Source organism: Amphibalanus amphitrite, unplaced genomic scaffold, assembly GCF_019059575.1.
Source record: "Amphibalanus amphitrite isolate SeventyFive unplaced genomic scaffold, NRLGWU_Aamphi_draft 000644F_arrow, whole genome shotgun sequence".
NCBI classification, from domain to species: domain Eukaryota; kingdom Metazoa; phylum Arthropoda; class Thecostraca; order Balanomorpha; family Balanidae; genus Amphibalanus; species Amphibalanus amphitrite.
The window spans coordinates 127,287-142,708 of NW_024882138.1; the positions used below are offsets into that span (position 1 = coordinate 127,287).

General features: G+C 47.0%; 1 protein-coding gene across 1 annotated transcript in view; it reads left to right on the forward strand.

Annotated features, from left to right (window-relative positions):
- Nucleotides 1–15,422, forward strand: part of LOC122363858 (cytoplasmic protein NCK1-like) — a 117,553-nt gene that overhangs the window by 68,092 nt on the left and 34,039 nt on the right. The window lies entirely within an intron of this gene.

Here is a 15,422-nt window from a genome sequence, read left to right on the forward strand (position 1 = left end):
GCCGTCGGTGGTCGTTTGCAAAAAGTTAAGCATTCCCAGCACTCCGTCTCTTACAGTAATATATTTATTTAAGTTTAATGTTGAAAAAGATGTGCAACATAGCAACCCTGCTTTTCTTAGTCCTTTGGAAACAATAATGGCGTTAAGAATTGAAAACTTAAATATTAACCCGCGCCCGGCTGGGAGTCCTGGATTTCCACGCCCTGCTGGGGGGGTGTTTGAACACCCCCCCCCCCTTCTAACTCGGCTCCTGGGCCACGTAGCGATACGCGGAAGGCGGCGTTCGAAAGAGCGTCAAAAATAATGAGGAAATCATCACTTCGGTCAATTTTTGGTCAGGTCAAAGGTCAGGTCACCAGAGGTCATTGAAGGCAAAATTTCGCCGATTTCCAGGTCGAATGTCGACAATTTCCAAGAAGCCAACGCATAACTCGGGAACCAATAGAGCTACAGCGCCGCGGAAAAGTGCATTCGATAGCCCTATTAACGCCCTTTCTGAGTAATTTTCTCAGATTTGACCTAACGTCAACGTTTTTGCCTGCAGGGGGCAAAAACTGCAAAAATAGCCGATTTTTTCGGAAATAGTTTTTCTGCAATAACTTTTGACCCAAGCCTTGTACGAGCTTACTTTTACCAGCATCGTGTTCCTCTCGTCAAGACGCATCGATTGAACTATAACTTGACCTTGAAAGGTCAACTTGAAAATTTGACCTCAGGTCAAGGTCATGACCTGACCGGAAAGGGTCATGTTGCATATCAGTCGATCCGTTTCGTCGAGCTGAACACATCTAAGGCGTTTTCATCGCTCTAGCATGCCTCTATCAAAAGTTATTTGCGAAAAACTGTTAGATACCATTCGTGACCTAAGATGACCTCAGGGCATAAACAGGGGTCACGGACACCATTTTCATGTTCAGTGTGTCTAAACTACTTGTAATTCAGTGTTTGGGAGTGTTTATAATGTCTTTCGTCCAAAAGAGGCGCATTTCAATTTTCTCCCATTGACTTATATAATGGCCGGCCGGTCGCAAAATTGACCTGACCTTTGGTCATCAATATCAAAATTCTGAGATATACATTTTGTAGATGCTATTGCTCTTAGCAATCGCTGAAAGTTTCAAAGCGATCGGTCACTCGGTGTAGCTATGACAGACATTGAAACTTTTATGAGGTGAGGTCACTTCAAGTGACCTGGTGACCTGACCTTGAATGACCTTGGTCTGAAATTTTCACAACATGTGTAGATTTGATGTATGATAAGGTGTACCAAAAACGGCGGCACTCCGCGCCGCCGTTTTTGAGATATTCGCGAAAAACCACAAGGGGGGTGTTCAAACACCCCCCCCCCCAGCAGGGCGCGGGTTAACCAATACTTGAAGTCACATATGTGAAGATGAATTTGATTTTATTGTGCTGTTACTGCAGCTTGCACGTTGTATGTAAAGACACCAAAGTATGAATTACTGGCAGTATAAATACAAATATGGTTGGTCAAAATTTTAATTGCTTGATAAGGGAGCATCAAACGACTCTCAATTCCAGCTATCCCTGAAACTTTTCATGATGAATGATACACGAGTCGTGTTTCTACTGATGCAACTCTGTTCGTGTTCAGTGTTCACTGTTCAGTTCACTAATGTTGACATGTGTTTCCAGTTTCCACTACAAATTCCATTTCCATGCAAGGAACTCATTACGAAACTAGATGAACTTCATAAAACGAGAATGAGAGCACTAACAAGGGTTTCAAATGCAAATCAGCGTCATTGAATAAGCAAAACACTCTCGTGCTACCCTCCCTTCCAGGTAGACGCACCACCAACGGTTTCAAACTACTCAGTGTCCTATGACACCACTATTATACGAGTCGCCCTGTCCTATGACACCCCGACTCCACCGGTGTTCCGTGCTGTGTCCAATCGGCGCTCGCGCAGCCGTGGACGGCTCAGTTGGGCGGTCAATTGGCTGGGTCCGCCCCGGGGAGGCAGTCGGCTGAATTAGGCGCCCATTGACGACGGCACAGCGACCTACCGATGACGCACATGCAGGACATTGCGAAATGAGGATGCAGAAGTTGCTCGGGTTAGGGTAGAAATATAACTGAACGGATAGGAGAGAGGATGAGAGGTCGTTTTGAACAGACGGGTCCAGGCTTGGAGCATATGGCGTCTTATGTGCTGCGAGAGGACGACGGGGAAAACGGCAAGAAATCAGCCAAGCATCATGTAAAGTGCATGTGCAAATATGAGTCTTCGAGTAATAAGATATTTTGCACCTTTGCCCTTCATCTTCTATTCAAGTGTCAATTGTTATGACCATCTATGCCAATGCTGTGCGTCCAACATTTGAACAATTGTATTGCAGATTTGATATTTTTGTGTAGTTTTAAAATAACCACTAGACATTCATAGTCAGTATTCATTTGTCATACATACAAGCAAATAATCCAATCCATCATGCATACCAATATTGCAAAATATGTAATTTGTTATGACAATGGTGGCGCTGGGTATAGTATGCTCATTGCTCCATGCTCATACTGTAATGCATGGATTCCCTAGTGCCTTATAAAGTGACTGAATATTCATCGCCTTACCGATACGAAACTTTGCAAAGTTTGCAAACTTCTAAAGCTGTGTGGCAACGTTACTGACATATATTGTAGACACTAACAGCATTATGGACATCAAGGACAATCTTTAGATGAACTTGTATACGCGCGGGTAATATAGGTACTTACATATACAGCCTCAGCCTCGAGTCGTGAAAAATTGACCAAGACCTGCGTGACAGATGTCGCTTCTTTACAGCAAACAATCTGTACCGTGCGTTGCAACAAACATTAACTTGTTCTTGAGCCTTGAATTACTCTACGTATTACACGTGGTAAGGCCAGTCCTCTCCCACACGAGCCCTAGCGTAATTTCGGTCTGTCACCCGAAATGGGGCTAAATGACTCTGCTGTATTAATAACCCGACCTGAAACACGAGGCATGTGGCGCACACGAGACGAGCTCCGAGCGGCCCAGCACGCCCTGGGGTCTCCCCACCAGGGATGTTTGTCGGCGCCGTGTATTTGTTACACGTCGCTAACGCGCGCGCGGCGCCGACAGTAGCTGTGGCCCGCCGGCCGACCGCGGCGGCCCGCCGCACGCCCGCGCCGGTGTCCCCGGAGAGCTCTGGGCCGAGCGGGACGTGAGGCAGCGGAGCCAGCGCGGACGGCGCCGGCCGCCCTAGTGCGCCTCGTTCGCCGCCGGATGACGCCGTAAACTGAGCCCTAGAGCGGCACCTCGGTGACGATCGTGGTGCAGCGGCGACGATTGTGGAGCGCCAGATGACGGCCGGCGCCGGCTGGTTTTCGAATAGCTGCCGGTGGGTGTTGCGACGGGTGCTGTCGGCGGGTGTTGCGGGGGTGGAGTCTGGTGGGTGTGATGGGTGCGTTGGAACGTGTTGGGACTTTGAAGGCACGATTATGTGGGCGGAAATGCCGTACTCAAATGTGTTACACACTCTGCTGAATAGAGAAGATGGGATATGAACGCAGCAGCGTAGGAAGTGGGCCGAGTTATTTACAAACGATGCCACACTTCTGAAATATTTGGAAAGGTTGGGTTTAATCGGGTCTAGAATAGCGGTGAAATGTAGCTAGCGCTGGGACAGGAGAAAGAGCAAATAACGCAATTTTATGCATGCCAGAATTGAAAAGACGGCAATACAGAAAAGGCTCCACCATCATGCTAAAGATCACAGAGTGGGAGATGGATCAGACTTTCTGTGTCTTTCCATGCCTCCGTCCCCGTCTCGCCGCGGGCGGTGTCTGATGGCCGCTGCTGAGGGCGCCATCTGTGACCGGTCGACCGGGACAAGGGCGGGCGTCAATACACCCAGGCCGAGCCGAGCACAAGTGTCTTTGGGATGCGTCGGCTTGGGTTAGAAAAGGGAGAGACACAAACTGGGACAAGACGTGGATAAAAGATTAGATCATAGCATGGCAAACATGAAGTAAGGACTTAGTAGGTATGGGGTAACGGTGAATTTGCAACTGCCAGGTTATGCCAACTCAGTAGACACCATGTGCAACATGCATTGCATAGTGTATATCAAATAATAAGTATGGTCATGGCACATGTGAGGTGACCATCTATAAAGAACTAAATAGGTTGCACATTATAACAGCCGAAGTTACCTACTACAAATTTATTGATGCAAAAGAATGAGCATGTTCCACTTAAATGATTCGGAAGTGACAGAAGTGAAATTAATCACACCGTTCGCCGTAACTAACATGTCACCTCACATTTTCTCAGAATCGGCACACTAATTTCACTGCACTGGTGCACTGTGTCGGTGCAGAGGGAACAGCAATCTGCCGTCTACGACTGCCGAGGCCCTGTGATGGCACTCGCGGGCTTGCACGCGCGGTGACACCGGTAGAGAGATGGCGTTCGTTACTCTCCTGTGAGATGGACTCGCGTAACAAATGAGCCCGGGGACTTGGAAGCGAAGCGTGAATTTTGGCTCTCGACAGTGCGGTGTGCGGCTCTACCCGATGGACGGAGAGAGTAAGAGAGGACGGGAGAGCACGGATAGAGAGGGAGAGAAATGTAATGTTAAGAGCAGAAACAGACGGGAGATTTCGGATAATTTGTGATATCACTAAAACGTAGCGCTTGAATAAGAGCGTCCGGCTCGGAAACCAGGTGAGGAATAATGTGCTAATGTAAGTAAAACAAGCCGCTGACAGCGACCGAGGCCTTTCTCGTCGGTCCCATTTCTGGGCTTTTGTAATATGCAAGGTGCGGAATTTATCAGGGCAGACAATCAATGCCATGGGAAAAGAATGAATAATATTCAGACCTTTCTTTGGCTGAATTTATTATTCTTCAGCATGTTTCCTGTATTTGATTAGCAATAAAAATTGTGCCAAACTATATATAACTATAACTATATATATATATATATATGTATAACTGTTTTTATATTCCACAATAAAAACAGCCATTTATTGCACAATATATTTTCTAAACTTCAATCAAATTAGGTAATGCTTCTTGTTCATGTTATGCGTCAAGACAGGTCTTTTTTAACTATTCATGATGGAGTAAAAGGAGTTTTCCGAAAGAAAACATACTGGCTTTTTCAATGTTTCCCCGCGCCCCGTAGGGCTACCGGCGGACCCTACCACCCGTAGGGGGGGGGGGGCCGTATCGGCCCCCCCCCTAAGATCTCGGAAAGTTACCGGCCGATTTTCAAAATTCAAACGGCGTTCGATAGCCCCACCCGGGAACTACCTTGTGACCAAATTTCATTGACCTAGGTCAAACCGATGACGTCACAGGTCAGGTCAAAGGTCAGATTTTCACCGTTCACAGGCAATTCAAGAAATGTGCTGTGAAAGCGAGTAAATTGGTAATTTATTGAAAACCATCGAAGGTACATTGTTCGTCAAACACATACTTTGCTATCTGAGGTCACTGATACCAGGTCAGGTCACAGCGAGGTCAGGTCACCGGGGGTCACAATATGAATGTGTCGTGTGATACATGTTTTATGGTCCATTTTACATGACAAATGCGATTATGTGGGTTAGGCAGCCTTTGGGGCCAGCCTAGGTCACGGTTTTGTGAAGGTCAGGTCAAGGTCAGGTCAAATTAGGTCAAATTTCAAAGTTGATATTTTTGCATAAAATGGGTATCGATTCGATGCAGCTCGTCACGGGGAGTCTAATGGTGGTCTTCGTTTTGCTCTACGAGTTCTAGAATTGCCAAAAATTGAGTTTGAAAATTTGACGTCATCATTTTTGAACAGTTTTTTCGCTATAACTTGGCCAAAAAACGAGGTATCGATCTGAAATTTGGTATGTAGATAGAAGACGGTAGGCACTATCACATATATTCCGGTTTTTTCGAAACTCAAAAAACTTTTTGGATTTTTCGGAGAATATATCCAAAAAAATGCTTTTTTGATTTTTGGGGGTCAAAACTCTAAAATTTCAAAAATTCGAGATAGCAGTTTTGTAGCCCTGTCAATTCTACACCTTTTATGTCTTGATCATTTTTCTGTATCTTCAAAGCTGTAGTCCTGACAGGTCTTCTCGCGAAGGTCTTTTTTCGGTCGAAAATGACAGAACATGACGTCACTCTGACGTCATTTGTGGCCAACCTATCATAGCCTCTGGAAAAATTTTTGGTCACAATGTGTAAAATTGATGCCCAGAGGGGTCCTGAAAGTTTGGTGGCGATATCTCCAGCCGTTTAGGAGATATCGACCGAAAAGGACAGGGGGGGCCGTTTCGGCCCCCCCCCCCGCGCACCGACGGGGGTCTGCGCCAACTTCGCACCGACGGGGGGGGCGGATGACCGCCCCCCCCCTGAGATCTCGAGAACGAAGCAAGATAGCGACAAGCGGTAAACGGCATCGGATACGCACGGTCAAGATCTACACTTTTTACAAAGGTCATTTTCAGGTCAGGTCAAAGATGACGTCACAGGGGTCAAAAATGTCAAAATGGCGGCGCTAGATATGGAGAGGGTTTTTCTCAAATAGCATTCGAATTAGTCAAGATAGGAACAAACTAAGGGCATCATCGTGATTCTCTCGTCAATCCGCATCGAATGATATATATGTTGACCTCGAAAGGTCAAGGTCAAAGGTTGACCTCAGGTCACGTGACCTCGAGGTCATCATGTATATCATTCGATGCGTCTTGACGAGCTGAATACAATGAGACCATCCACGCGGCTGTATCTCGTTCCTGTACGGAGTTATTGGCCAAAAACCTTTGGTGACCTTTGATGACGTCACATGACCTCACAGCTGCCCAACAGCAAAACAGACCTCAAAGTAGTGAAGGTTGATCGTATATGAAGTCATGTATGGTATATGGGGCTATTCCGACCCGTTTTAGTGATAAAAACAGGGAGTTGATTTTTCCCCCATTGACTTATAATGGGGAGGTCGCGAAATTGACCTGACCTTAGGTCACCGATATCAAAATTCCGAGATATACAAATTGTAGCTACTAATGACCTGATAACATCCTGCGACTTTCAAAGGCCTCCAACATCTACTGTAGCTCTGGCACGGTGACAAAGTTGCAAAAAAGTGACTTGAGGTTGGGTCATTCAAAGTGACCTGGTGACCTGACCTTAAAAGGTAGGAGGTTCAAACTTGCACACCATGTGTAAAATTGATGAGGGAATAGTCGTACCAATTTTCGCGGCGATTCCCGCTATTCGCGAAAAACCTCAGGGGGGGGGGATATCCGCCCCCCCCCCGTCGGTGCGCGTGTTAAGACTGGTTCGGCACGATAACTTGATGATACACATTATTTCAGTTTTTTGTCACTGTGTCACGGAAATACCAGGAACACTGCAATGCACCAGCCATTTATAAACGCACGCGAGACATCGTTGAGCAGACAGGCTTATCTAATCTGTTTGCTCCGTGTTCCTCCATTGATGATAGGATCTTGTGCTGTCAGCGTCTGTTGTGTGTTGTAAGTAGCTATCGTCGGCGTTGGCAAACGCTCTTATCGCGTTTACGCCCAATTACGCTGACCTACGGGACCAGAATGATGGCGTGCCTGCTCGCATTGACTCGTTGATGCATGCGGCTTAAAAGGGTTATCTCGTGATTTAATAATGGCACCGTGAATTATTTATAGCTGACTAGACATCCAATTGATGCTCAAAGTACAAGAGGAATTAAGTTAGCTTTTACTATTGAAAAGAAATTATTGGGTAAAAACATGGTTATCAGACGACCGAAGGATTTGCTTTTTTAGAATAATTCATCGTACCAAGTCATGGAAAACCTACCGATTTTTACATAAAACATACAACATTAACGCCGGCACGGAACCTTATATCTCAAAGATAACGGAATGATTCCCGGCACAGCTCGCCTTCAAATTTCGGGATGTCTTCCGGCGCAGTCTAACTCCAGTCTAACTCTAACTCTAGGCGTGGTCCTGTTTTACGGCTCAGTCTAGCATGTAATCCATGGTCTGTCACCAGGCGTCGGGCTGCCCCTGACACAGTCGCGCATCTAATCCGAGGTCTAACTCCAGACGCTGACTGCCCTCCGGCACAGTCTACTCACGGCGTTTAGCTGTACTGCGGCACAGTCTAGCTTCAGGCGCCGTGCCATGCCCTCCGGCACAGCCTACCTCACGGGGTTTAGCTGTACTGCGGTACAGTCTAGCTTCAGGCGCTGAGATGCTATACGGCACAGTCTACCTCACGGCGTTTAGCTGCACTGCGGTACAGTCTAGCTTCAGGCGCTGAGATGCTATACGGCACAGTCTACCTCACGGCGTTTAGCTGTACTGTGGTACAGTCTAGCTTCAGGCGCTGAGATGCTATACGGCACAGTCTACCTCACGGCGTTTAGCTGTACTGCGGTACAGTCTAGCTTCAGGCGCTGAGATGCTATCCGGCGCAGTCTAGCTTCGGGCGATCAGCGTCGGGCTGCTTTCCGGCACAGTCTAATTTCAGGCGCTGTGATGCTCTCCGGTACTTACAACGCCTGGAGTTTGGATGTGCTGCTGACCGGCACAGTCAAATTCACGGCGTCCGGGCTGCCCTGCGGTACAGCCTAACTCACGACGTCGAGACATCCCCTCCGGTACCCTCCGGCACACTTGGCACAGTCTATGACCTAAGTCATCCAACCATGTTGTCCGGAACAATATAATTTCAGGTGCCGTGCTGTCATGTTGTTTTTCCTCAAATGCCAGCATTTTGTGCTAATTTTGGATGAAAGGATGTTTTTAGTATATGTAATTTCAAGTATTTTAATTAGATGTTTTGTTCCATCTATCGTTTCTTTCATGTGACTGCTGAGCTTTTCAAACATCAAACGATCTATAGTGATCACTCGTATAGCTATATGGTCAGTCACATCGGATTAGGTGAAGGAGAGAATATCTTTGCTCATTCTGCTCATCCATCGTAAATCGTGATATTTCAGAACACTTTATACGGTTCAAAATTGCTTCGAAGCTCACTTGATTGGTACGAACTAAATTTACGGTGACCTACGCCATTTTATAACGTTCCTGTAAAATTTGTGGTCATCATAAATGTTGGATACATGCGGTCATTGCACATGGTGCCACAGCCCGGAATAGACGGGGTGTGACATTGGGCGGCTGTGCCATTGCAAATGTGGCGTAGATCAGTGGCGATACAGGAAAGCCTTACTCTTGTGCAGCCATAATTTGGGAATAGAAAATAAAAATAGAGACACTCCTCATTGCTGATACTAACACAAAGTAATCCTTAATTTGATCCTGAATGTTATCGGCATAAATGACAGCTTTCGTATCTGAAATGTTCCTTGAGTGTTTGTATTTTTGCAAGTTCTTGCGTAAACGTGCTATCGCTGCTTTGTGGTTGACTAAATTGTCGTAATTATGTTCATTGCAAAACACGGAGTTGCTGGGAATGCCGTCTTTACATTTCCTCTTTTTGAATTTCAATTACCCAAGATATCTAAACCCAAATTGCACCAGCATCATCGAAATTAGCTCAGCATTAACAATGAACACATTTGCTGGCACGAGGGGCAATTTTGCAAATGCTGGCTGATGTCGATCATAAACAAACAATTATTGTCATTGACATAGATCTTACAATACACAACCAATGACAAAATAAAGTATTTTACATACTAGGTCAGTCTGATTGATTGGCAAGCGGATAAAGTGAATGGCTAATTGCTACGAAAATATAACAACAAACTTACCATCAACACAGCGTCTATCAATTCGTGTCTAAGTCTTCCCTCGCAAAGCGTCAGCTCTTCCTCGCCAAATCAACACCTTGATGAAACGTTCGAAGGACCGCAGTGTCTCCTCACAATCACACCTCTTCACCTGTCCTGCTGCGGTGACGATGAGTGGCGCGCTGCGACGGACACGGTGCACCGGTGGCGAGCAGCAGACTGGCGCGCCACGACGGCCGCCGACGCGCCGCTGCTGCCCGACCGGCGCCGGGCGTCGTCTGCCGAGTCCGAGCGGAGCCGCGTCGGGATCGGCCCAGGTGCGCAGGAGATCGTCACTCACCGACCGCCAACGATTACCCCCTCAGCCCCCCCCCCCCCAAACACCCGCATCGACTCCCCCCCCCCCCCCGGCCTACGACCAGTGATCACGGTTCGCACCGAACGCGATAAGACAAAGCGAGCCCGCCAGTGGTTCCAGATGGGATAGAAGGCCGGCTGGTGTTCGAATGATAATGGCTCAGAAAAATATCGAACTGTAAAAATATTTATTGTCATCGTGCAAGCTCTAATTGAATAGCTCACATTGAACCGAGTGCCGTACAGTGCCAAGCGTATCGTATTGAATAGCTTACAATGAACAGTGCCAACGTGTGTTTTTATCTTCGCTGGTAAAAGGGAACAAGGTGTTTGTATTTACGGATGTGCAGGTTTATACTTCGTTGGTAATTAGCACGTAATTTAGAAACTCAGGATGTGTAGGGATAACTCAATATCCATGGATGCTAAAAAATGATCGTTTTATGCGATCTACTTACACTGCATAGGTCAATATAACCAGGGACTTACGAAACGGCATGAACAAAGCAGGCCGTACGGTTTTTATCACCCGCTGTTTAACTTAGGTACACGTTGCATGGTCCACCATGTTACATCATAAACATTAGTCAGCTTTGAATTTTTTTTTCTTCTAAAACCTAATAAAACCTAGTCTAAAGCCAATCAAGAATGATCATTGATCATATAGTGTAAACCACAGTCCTACTTTTGGGTGGCATCAATAATGTTTTACTAAGTTTATAGCGCACCTATAAATTTTCGTGGTTACTCTCCCCGAACATCGAGCACAGCAGTCAGTTCGGTTCCAGAGGAAGCATAACCTGAGACCAGTCGAACCCAACTGTCTGAGCTCTGTCACCTCTGCGTCTCAGGGACTCGTCATTTGGTCTACTCTTATCTAAACCATACGCCAAAGGCAGATAAGACCCATGGACGTGAAATGTTCACTTCAATTCACTTATGCCTTGAGCATAAGTGAGCACACCGAAAACCCCTTAACCTTCGCCCGTATAAGGGGGGGGGGGGGGTCGAACGGGTCGAACGGACCCCCCCCCCCCCTATTGGTTTTTCGCAAATAACTCGCGTAAAAAGCGGCCGATCGCGACGAAACTTTCAGTACCCTCGCGTTAATCAATTTTACACCTACCCTGAAATTTTCATGACCCTGACCCTAATGACCTTTGACCTGTGACCTATTTTTCGAGACCATGTTTGGGCGTATGTCGGCTCGCATTAGCAGCGCGTTTGCAGTCTTTTCGTGGTTTTAAGCGTTCAAACATGGGATATGATGTTGTTCCCATGCATGAGGGTGGGTGTCAAGGTCACCGGAAGGTCAAGTCAGGTTATTGACCTTTGATGACCTCGGTTCACTTTTTCGAGTTTTACATGTTTCTAGGCCAGTTTTTGGAGCTGAAATCGAATTTAGCAACCATATCAACATTTACGAAGTACAGGGTGGGGCAGAAAGATTTACCTCTTGATTTTTGAAAATATTTCGGTCCAGAACTAAGATATTCAAATGATTTTTGGTACACGTATTCAGTAGTATGTATGTTGCAGGCACTTTAGAAAATCAGTCATTTTGTAAAATGCCTAGGCATTTTGCAAAATGCCTGATTTTCCAGGCTTTTTGCAAAAAGCCTAGGCATTTTACAAAATGACTGACTGTCCAGTCATTTTGCAAAATGCCTAGGCATTTTACAAAATACCTAGCCATTTTACAAAATGACTGAGCAGTGTGTTGTAGATACGAGTACCTAATTATATACCTTTTGGTAGCGTGTAGGTGGACCGAGGAGTCCAGCATTATGACCAGAGGAGTCCAGCAGTGGGAAGTCCATACCTACCTCTATTTTGAGAAGTGCAGGCCCGCGACATTTCCAACCCCCACGTCAGCGACGCTGCTGGATTCAAAATGATCGATATGGAGCGTCAACAAACGACTGGCCCTATGCCGGCCTGTATCTGTAAAACTATTAGAGGTCGCGAGGATTCGATCCCACACACTTAGGCGTTAGTGTCTTCTGAAACCAACGCTCTCGTCCTACGCCAAGCGACCTGATGATTCTCCCGATGTGGAGCTTGATATTTTTAACTGGGACCATGCAAGTAGGTACTCAAAGCTGTTGCCACAGAGCAAAATTAATCGTGCTTTGTTTATTATTGCTTTAATATTCATTGTGATCAGAGAACTTTTTTATTCCAAAGAAAAGTTAGGAAGAAAACCTAAAAAAACCTTGCGGCGCGAGTTATTGGCGAAAAACAGGAGGGGTGGGCGGAATCCGCCCCCTCCCCCCTTCCACTGCGCGTGTTAAAATTTGAGGATGGGAGAGAATGAGTGGGAAATTATAATTAAATTCGAACGTGTTTTTAATGTCCAAATACATAATGCAGTTTTGTCCGTAATGGCACAATCAAACAAAGACTACACTCATTCGTTTACATGTAATTGTACATCAACCGGGCCTGCCTATTGACTAGGGCCGGTCTCCGGCTGGTTTTGTTAGGTCTAGTTTCAGGCAGAACATGAACGGCGTTGATGTACTTGGGAGTTTTTACAGCGTTAACTAAACAATGCTTTATGCTACAGCCGAGTCTGCAACTCAACCTGGTCGTTACTCAGCATTGTCGTTATCACAGAGCTTCAAATCGATCAGCTGCAGGCTGAACACGTACCTATAGGGTATAGGAAGACGTCCAAAAACTGTTGGCCATAGTATCTGTAGTGGGATCTACGTTCCATGCTGGTCAGGCATTTTGCAAAATGCCTAGTCATTTTGTAAAATGGCTAGCCATTTTGAAAAAAGCCTGGTTGCGTTTAGTCATTTTTCAAACAGCCGTCTTTTTGTAAAATGCCTAGGCATTTTACAAAATGACTGATTTTCTAAAGTGCCTGCAACATGTACACATCTCAGCCACGGCACTATGAACCAATATGGCCACCTTTGGTCTTCACCCCTGCCCCGAAACCTCCCCCTGCGGAGAGGCGCGAGCGCCGCACGGTGTCCTCGTCGAAATTCGACCATGCCGTCTCGAGGGCCAGCTTCAGAGCGGCGATGCTGCTGTGTGGTGTTGCGCACATCTCGCTCTCCAGGATGGCCCAGGTCCAGGTGGTGAAGTCCATCGGGTTCAGGTCTGGACTTGATGGTGGGTGGTCACATGTCCTTGTCCCAGAATCCAGGCATGTGGGTCTTGCACCACTGTTGAGTGAAGTTGGCCGTATGAGACGACGCAACGTCCTGGACGACGACGTATCCGTCTCGGAACGACTGAGCGATCCAAGGCAGAGCATGTTCCTCTAGCAGATGGACATAAACGTGTGAACTGACTTTCACACCCGCCTCGATGAAGATCAAGGGTCCTTTTGAGCCGTCGGATGCGACGGCAGCTCAAATCATGACACCAGCAGGGTTGTGGTGACCAAAACTGACCTGGATAGCAGGATTAATGCTGCATGTACCATCTGCCAAGATTATGTCGCCTTGAGAGTTCATCTGGGGCTGACCCATGGAAATCTTTTTTATCAGATCAGAGGAAGACCTTGCTACCGGCGCTTCTGATTTCCTCCAATATCTTTTGGGCCCTGTGAAGCCGCCTCTCCTTGGATGCCGCCGAAATTAGGTGTCGACGTTGCATCGTGTACGACTCAAGGCTCAAAACGTCGTTTATGATTCTTCTGATCGTTTTGGGCGAAAAATCGAGGTCCTTTGCCAGTTTGCGCATGTTTCGCCAAGGATTTCGAGACACCATCTTGTGTACGATATCAACCAGCTTTTTGGTGCGGACATGTCTTGTTCTGCCTGGGATGGGCTTCGTCGACACTGTACCTGTCCCTTTAAGGCATTTCATTAGATTGTTAACAGTTTTCATGGCAACACCGAGCTGTTTTGGAACCCTTCGGACGCTGTGGCCAGCCTGCATCGGCGCCGCAATTTGGGCTCTTTATTCTCCGCCGTAGCTCATAAACAACCACGACGGAATTAAAACCGATCAGAACAATTATACACGAGTCAGTTGGGAAGCCGCATGCAAACTCTTACTAAAATCCGTCCAAAACTTTTTGAGTTATGGGCTAAAAACAAACAGGTAAATCTTTCTGCCCCACCCTGTAGTTTTGGTGCCTTCGTAACATGTTACGAAGCTGTCAGAGGCGGTTGCCACCTACTACGAATACCCTTACTGATTGACCTGACCTGGCCCGACCTGGCCTAAATGCATGAAAACATCATATGTGATCAAAACCAACATCAAACATGATATTCGTTATCAGCACCCCGAAAAAAAGCCATAGCAGCCACGCTTTACGCCTTTCTAGCAGGTCCCGATTTTCCCGACTTTTGGGTCATTGACCTGACCTGGAAGGTCAACCGATGACCTAGGACCTTAAAATTGGGTATCATTGGCTTCCTCTCGTCACGGGCAACACGCTTGTTTTTTCCGCGAAGCTCTAGTTCGATTAGGGGCGAAACGGCAAGGGGGGTCCAACGGACCCCCCTTATACGTTCGCAGCTGAAAAAAAAAAACACCAATACGGGCGAGGGTTAAAATTGGGTATCCTCTCGTCACGGGCAACACGCTCGTTTTTCCGCTAAGCTCTAGCTCGATCAGGGGCGAAACGGCAAGGGGGTCCAACGGACCCCCCCCCTTTACACATTCGCGGCTGGAAAAACACCAAGTAAGGACGAGGGTTAAGCAACCACACTTTACAGCGTTCTAACAGGTCACAATTTTCCCCACTTTTGGGTCATTGACCTGACCTCAGAAGTCACCATTTGACATATGACCTTAAAACAGGACTTTGTCTTTGTTGTTGGCTGTGTCTCGTGACGAACTACACGATGTTTTTTTTCTGCGAGGCTCTAGCTCAATTAGGGACCAAACGCAAGGGGGGGGGGGTCGCACCAACCGTGCCGTCGAAGGACGCAAATTGGCCTTTGCCGGCTAAGGTTATAATAATTGGGTATCGTCAGCTCTCTTCCGCTCGTCACGGGCAACAGACCGTTTTTTCCCGCAAAGCTCCAATCTCCATCGAGCTCGATCAGGGGCCAAAACGGCCTTCTTGGATGTTGAGGGGGCTTACCTTGGTCCCCTGTATTTTTTGGCACTTCTTGTAGGAAATCCTGGCTACGCCCCTGAGAAAACAGCAATTGTTCATCGATTTCGGAGCTGCTTGCGGGGGGGATTCGCCCTAAATGCCACCCTGGATCCACCAGTGAGGTGTTGAGTTTTGGGTCCGAGTTTTGGGTCCCCCTCCACACCAATCCCAAAACCGTTGCGGAGCCCCTGAGTGACGCCCGCGCAAGTCGATCCCATCGCGCTGTTCGTACGTCGGGTTATTGCATCAGCATGCTGTCGGC